Here is a 7,041-nt window from a genome sequence, read left to right as displayed (position 1 = left end):
GAGCAGTGAAGCAGCACAACTGCTTTGCTCCAGAGCTCAGCCTTGGCTGGGACATGACCTTTGTTCAGCCATCTCACCAGTGGACTCTTAATGCTTGGGAGTTTTCTCAGTGTCTGCAAAATTTCTTAGGTTAAAGTCTAATTTGTCCTTCAATCACAGAGTCATGTCTTTTTTTTCCCCCTCCTTCATCCATGACTAGATAAGGCTGCCTTGTGTATGGCTTGCATCATGTACCTGTACAGCTTTCTTTATTTTATGTTATTGTTTGTACTAATGATTTTAATCATGGAGGTTTTTGCTTTGGAAATGGAGGGTCTGTAGCTTTCACAGCACAGATGGGAGATAAAAGCACCATAATCACAGAGTGGGATCAATGAGACTTTTTCCAGGAAGCTGCTAAAGGCATTATTTGGCATTAACAAAGAAAGGGATAATTAGAAAATAGGCAGAGAAGCCTTTATTCCTGTAATTAATTTCCAAGTTGGAAGTTCCCTAGTGCTCTTCTGTTCAAAAGTGACAGCATATGAGCCATTGCAAAAGAGATGTGTATTAATCATAAAGCAGAAACGGGGAGGAAATTGAAACCTGTGTTTCCACCGACTTTGAAAAGAAAAAAACTGCTGCCTGGAGTTAATGTGTATTCTGACTGTATGTGAAGAAAAAACAATTATAAATAGTTATTGACATTACATGAAAGGTAAGAGGAGGATGTAGCCAAACTTGGTTTCCTGGGAGACTGGGCAGTCCTCTCCAGAGAGAAAAAAATAATACTCAGGGGTCACTTTGATAGCTTGAGGCTGTGCTTGTGTTTGCAGCTGCTTTTTTCTGCACTAATTTCCTACAATTACTATCAGCCCCACTGATGGCCACAGTGATGGAAGAAGTGTTCAGCAAACTTCCTCTGCCTCCCTTCGTTTTAACACTGTCAAAACTGTTTCTGAACAAGAGTAAGTGGCTCTGCTTTAGGAATGCCAGCAGCCACAGCCGTCTTGCTTACTGCCTTGCTCCCATCTGGATCTTCAGCTTTTTAACAGGCAAACTGAGCATCTTCCCCCAGGGTAAGATTGAAAATTAGCAAAGGAGGAAGGCATGCACAGCTTTCTGTATGGTTTTTTCCCTTCTGTCCCCTAGTCTGTGGCTGTTATCCCCATCACCATGTCCACAGCTGTGGATTTGGTGCAAAGTGCCCAGCTGGTGAAGGCACCAGCCCTGCTACAAGGGTGAGGTTGGAGAGCTCTAGCACTGGTGTTTTTACTCAGAAACACTGAATCCCCTCAAGACAGCTGGTGTTGCACACAGAGACACATATTTATTTTTTATTTTATATTTTTTTAATATGGACAGTTTTACAATTAGTTTTTTTCTTTCAGTCTGGGTTGAACTGATATTGTTGGCTTTGTATCATGGGTGGCTTGGCTGATGCCTGGTGTAGGTGAAGGTAACACTCATGGTGCCTCCTCACACCATGAGGAATTCACAGCCTGCACACACTTGCAAGTTCCCATTTGTGCAGTTTTGGGGTTGACTGTAGAACAATCGTGCCTTCAGCTGCAATGTAGCATGTATGTATTTATATATACCATCATTCACATGGCAAAATTTTGCATGTGCACACACGCTCTCTTTGTAATGATTTTCTCACTTATTTGCGCATGAGGTTGGTTGGGTCTCTTTGCTTACATTCCTCTTCAGCTTTCTCCAACTCTAGACCTTCAGGCAGGTGAACCTGGCATCTCACTTTACAACGGGATCAAAAAAAAAAAAAGCATAAAGGTAAGAAGATTACATACAGGTTCTATATGGCTTTATTTTTTCAGAGTTCATTCAAGGACAATCCTTCTTTTAGGTCCCATTCCTAAAGTTTCTTTGCCTAAAGCAGAAAAATATGTACATGAGCTTATCACAGAGCTATACCCAGCATTTCACAATGTGCAGCTGGCATTTGCTGATGGCAGCACTGGTGGAGAGCTCTGTGTTTCCCAATGCATGGAGAGAGTGTTTGAAACAACAGTTTTCTTTTCTATTGTTAATTTCCATATTCTGTTCTCATTGCAGGAGCTCCAACAGTTTGCTCTCAAGCAAGTGATGCTATTTAAAGTCTCCTGGAAATACTTCTTACACATGCAGGAACAAAAAAAAAATGATCTGCATGTCCCTGGCAGAAATATCTTCTGAAACCGCTAATGGTTTTCTTACCTCACAACTATATCCATGGAATGTTCCTGCATTTACCATTCCAAATCACTGCAGTGATGGCTTAACTCAAGACAGACAAGCTGCTGTTCTCCTTCCAATGAAATGATTTTCTCCTGATGTATGTCCTTCAGTCCCATTTTTGAACATAATCTGGGAAAATCACCCCAATCACTGTCAGTAGTTAGTCTTTGGCCAGTGGTTGTAAAGCAAGTTTTCTTTTTCTTTTATCCATTTATCTCTTCAGAGAACAAAGTTTATTATCTTTCACAGAAAAAACTTTAAAATTTTAATTGTGTGAATCCTTTTAGAAGGCAGCACTAATTATTTTTGATTTATAATTATAAATCAAGTTTGTAGAAAGGCATACATATGAATGTTAAGTACCTAAAATATCTTAAGAAAGTACAGAATAAGATAAACAAAAAAGGCTCCTAAATTACAATTTTCCAGAACACTTAGATTTCATACTAACACAGGCAAAAATACTTGCTTAGAATACAACTTGAAGATGTGACAGGACACAATGTCATCCTTTTACAGCCCACGTAAGATATGTTATGATGCACTGCAGTCACTGCAAAACAAAAAACTTCAAAGACAACTTAGTAATACCTTGATTAATGCAAATTTTGTGAAACATTCAAAAGGATATTAACATGTACTCAAATTTCATCCCTCGTTGGCAAATGTAAATGTAGCATTTGGCTAAATAATTGTCAAAACTTCCACCTTCAAAATGTTTCAGTAGTTGATTAAACTGCAGAATTAACTTTTGTGTAAATCTTCCTGAACCTTTTGATTAGTTTCCCAATTGTCACTGGAAATTTATCATAAAAATTACAGTAGCAAGCTGAAAATTATTTGAACATCCCTGGAGCTAAGAGTCAACTAAATTGAAACCTTTTTAGTGATTGCTCTGTTCTTACTCTTTGCTCCTCCAGAAGACAGAGCAGCATTTTGGCTTGTCCTAGAAAGGAGTCCAGCTTGACTGCAGGCAATTCCAGCCTATGAAGAGACCCAAAATAGACACCTGGCTCATTCCCAAGCCATAGTTTCCAAGTGAACCAGCTCCCAGCTCAGTCTCAGCGATCTCTCACTCACACAGAGACAGACTCTGCTGCGCCATTCATGCTCAGCAGTGTGTTAGTCCTCAATTAATAACACAGGCTACACCCAGAATCAGGCATTTATTCTCTGTCAATAGTTTTAAGACAATCTAGATCTCCAAAATGGCCTTTCTTTGTGGAGATAGACCTCATTTGCTCTAAGCCCTCGACTGTGGCTGTCCTATTTAGGCTCTGTTGGACTATCAAAAAATCCTCTCTTTCAGCCCAAGTTATCCCAGCGCTGCCCTGGCCGGCAGCACAAGGAGGTCTGTGTGGGAAGTGCAGTCCATGGGCTGTCCCAAGGTGCTCCCACCCTGTTCAGAAGATCTGACACAACTTCACTGATTATTAGCAAGGTATTTTGGGCTTCTGAGCAAGAAAAAAAATCATTTAAATTCGTGGTTTTCTTTGCTGTGAAAGGGAAATTAGTTTCTTACCCACTCCTCCTTCCAGACCGGGATATGACTCAGATCCTGATAGTTTAAGGATGATCAGAGCCGATACTGGATTTCTTTTGTGAGATGTGTTGTAGCTGTACTAAACGCTGAGGATAAAATTACCTTCTGCTGCAGTCTGCTGCTGCTGGAAAACAAGCAGGACTTCTTCCTGTAGACTGACTCTTACGTAGCTGGAGGTAGATTGCTTTTCATCTGGACTCCAGTCAAATTCACAGTTTTAGGACTTCCCATCTAATGCAATCTAAAATTCTTGTAAAAATACCAAAAGAAACATACTTGTGCAGCTTTGATAGTGCTGATAACTGGGCAATGTACATCATGGGCAATCACTTCAGAAAGGTTTATGTTTCTGCTCAGCTTCCAAATGAAAAGTATCACAAGGAAACATGGGATTATTTGTGGTGCTAACAATGCGTATTTTTGAGGGTCTCTGGTTTCCTGTGGCACCTCATCCTTAGGGGACTTCATTGTGAACCTGCTGGCACACATCCTTTTCCCAAGCCCAAAGCCACCTGGCAGCTACAGCAGGAAGAATGAAAAGCAACATCCCACTTTCAACGGTAAATTCTCAACCTATGCATGATTTGTTGTAACAATCTGCCTGTTTGCTCTCCTGCAGGGATAAATTACTGGTGTCTGGACTATGCTGTAGAAGCAGAAAGATTTCATAATAATCCCTAAGCTTATACTCCAAAGCACAAAGGTTTCTCCTTTATTTTAAAGCATGGGAATATCTAAAGCAATATTCTCCCCATGCAGACTTAAAATAGTTTTGAAAGCCGAAGTCTTATTTGGCCTCTGACATTGCCTTTAACTTAAATTAAATGCACAAACACGCATCTTATAGAAAAAAACATTACAATAATAATTATTCATTTTCAGTACCTGGCTTAAAATACTTTGCAAGTTCATTGATGTTTCAGATGGCTGGAACTGAGCACAGTCTGAACCCCAGGTATCTCCTGAGGCACTTCAAGTACTATATCCCAAAGCAGAGCAGTCACTAGTGTTGTTTGCTTTTGAAAATCTTGACATTTCTGTTGGCTAGATCCCTTAGCTCCAGGTAATACACAGCAGAAATGAACTGCCCCTCTATACACATGCTCATGCCTTTTTTAAATGATATTTTAAATGTAAACAACTCCCTGAATACTCGAGGTTCAATCAGCACACAGTCCTTATACGTAGGACGCCTCAAGATGGCACTCTTGAACTGCAGAGTTTTTCAGGGAGGCTGATTATGAGTTTCTTGCAAGGCAGGGAAAAAAAAAAAAAAAGAAAGAAAGAAATGCAATGGTGAGTGTGAACCTGTGCAGGAATAACCAGAGAAAATATCGAGTAGAACAGCAGTATCAGACTAAGGCGTGAAAACCTATCAGAGTTCACACGGCAAAATGTACTTCAAAGCACGGGTTATTATAAAAATTAGGGTTGACAAACCCCCCAAATTTTGTGAACAAATCCACAGTTTTTTTGAAGCTTCATCCAGTTTTTTATCTTGCTCACCATCCCCTATTCACTGCTTCCTTTTCTCTCACTGAAGGTGTTTCGATGTTACCTCATGAGTATCCTGGGGCTGGCTGAGGTGCTGCTCGTGTTTGGTACAGATGTGAGGCAGAACACACTTATGTAGGATATTTTTGCCAGTGGGATGTGAATAAAGGATGGTGAGCAGGAAAAAACCTGGATGACGCTTCGGTCTACAGACCACAGGTAGAATTCTGTGGTCTATAGAGGCTGTGCCTCTCAGTTCCTCCTTCCATCGCCTCCCTCCATGGAACAGCGGCTGTGCAGATCTGTGACAAGAGACCCTGATGCCTCCTCCCTGGCTGTTCCTGCTTTCTCCTGCAGCACAGGGACAGAGGGAGGAGGCCCTGATGTCCCTGAGGTCGGAGAGGGACGAAGGACACCTTCCTGCCCTTCATTTGGGTGCTGCATCTCTCACCTACTCTTCAGACATCGTAGCATCATTCCCTGCAACTCCACTGGTCTCCCGGGTGGGAATCCTGCATAGAACTGTGTCAGCATTGCCTGGGGGTTGGATGGGGCTGCTGTACCATGGCTCCCAGGCAGTTCTAGAGCAGCTGGCTCCAACCAGGCACTACGGTGGGTGGGGATAGGCTGGCACCAGCTGGTCATCAGCCCTGTCCCATGGGGTAAGGGGGACCCAGACTTGTGTGAAAGAGGAGCTGGGAAGGGGGTCATCAGCTCCTAGGCCTCCTAGAGCCTTTCTCTCCCTCTTCATCTTCCTCTTCCTCCATAAGAGGAAGTTTTGTGGGATTCAGAGAGATGCAATAGGAAGCAGCCATGGGAGGGAGGATGAAGACCATGGGGGACCTACCCTGGCTTACAAAGACTTTTTGGTGTTTTTCTACCATGGCATTTGCCTTCCCTGCCACAGCAGTTTTTCTCAGGTGTTGCTTCTCTCCGTGTTGGCTTTGGTGGCTGTGTCCTGGCAGGTCGGGGTCACAGCTGGCACCCTTCCAGCCCACCAGCCAGCCTGCCTTGCTGGCCACATTGGAGCCACCACACTGGAGCCAGCTGTGGATCGCTCTTACAAAATCATCTGCTGACTCACCCTTCCCTTGCTTGCCTAAGTGAAATCATGCCTCCCTTTAAAAATCTCATTGCAGCATTACATGAAACGTTTATCCACTTCTTTCACTGTCATGAACTGCTTCAGATAAGCAGCTGTGAGGTTTTTGGGAAAGATAATGCGTTTTTTTTCTTTGCTCCAGGGTCTCTGAAATAGGCATTACTTCTTCTCTGCTTGGTGATATAAATATGAATCTGTTGAATCACTGAGGCTGTTCCTGGAGATGCTGGGAACTTGCCTTCTCCATTGCAATGTGGACTCAGACAGATGTCTCTGGGCCAGGTTTGGTTTAGGGACCAGCACTGTGAGAATTTTCAGTTGCTGTGCCAAGATTGGAGGCATTATTTACGTGCACCCTATTTTGCAGAGCCAGTGTCATGCACTGAATCCTTGTCCAAGCCAGGCTCTGGCACAACAGGGAGATTAGCTACCCAAAGCAAGAGCCTGATGAGTGATGGATTTGAGAGATGGACAGACAGGTAAAAAATGAGTGGAATTTTGTTCAGGTTGAGCCAAACAACAGAAGTGTGGGGTTTTTTTTTTCTTTTTACTACATTTTGATCAATACTAGTTTTGGGGTTGCTTCTGATTTCATAACTTTTTATTCAATGTTTGTTTTAATTCTGATTCACCTGACACTTTAAATTAGGTTCATTTTTAATTGAGAAAAACCTATATATGTTGA

General features: G+C 42.3%; 1 long non-coding RNA gene across 2 annotated transcripts; it reads right to left on the bottom strand.

The window, feature by feature from the left end:
• Positions 1-1,304: 1,304 nt before the first annotated feature.
• LOC108446542 lies at positions 1,305-4,850 on the bottom strand. Of its 2 annotated transcripts, XR_001861750.1 has the most exons (3): positions 4,646-4,850; positions 2,197-4,009; positions 1,305-1,737 (listed from the first exon to the last, which is right to left on the bottom strand). It is a non-coding gene; the product is annotated as an uncharacterized LOC108446542 (long non-coding RNA). The 2 variants fall into 2 exon arrangements; XR_001861749.1 differs by lacking the exon at positions 4,646-4,850 and having other exon boundaries at positions 2,197-4,490.
• Positions 4,851-7,041: the final 2,191 nt, after the last annotated feature.

Source organism: Corvus brachyrhynchos, unplaced genomic scaffold (assembly GCF_000691975.1).
Source record: "Corvus brachyrhynchos isolate BGI_N302 unplaced genomic scaffold, ASM69197v1 scaffold34, whole genome shotgun sequence".
NCBI lineage: Eukaryota > Metazoa > Chordata > Aves > Passeriformes > Corvidae > Corvus > Corvus brachyrhynchos.
This window is presented reverse-complemented; position numbering and strand designations above follow the sequence as displayed.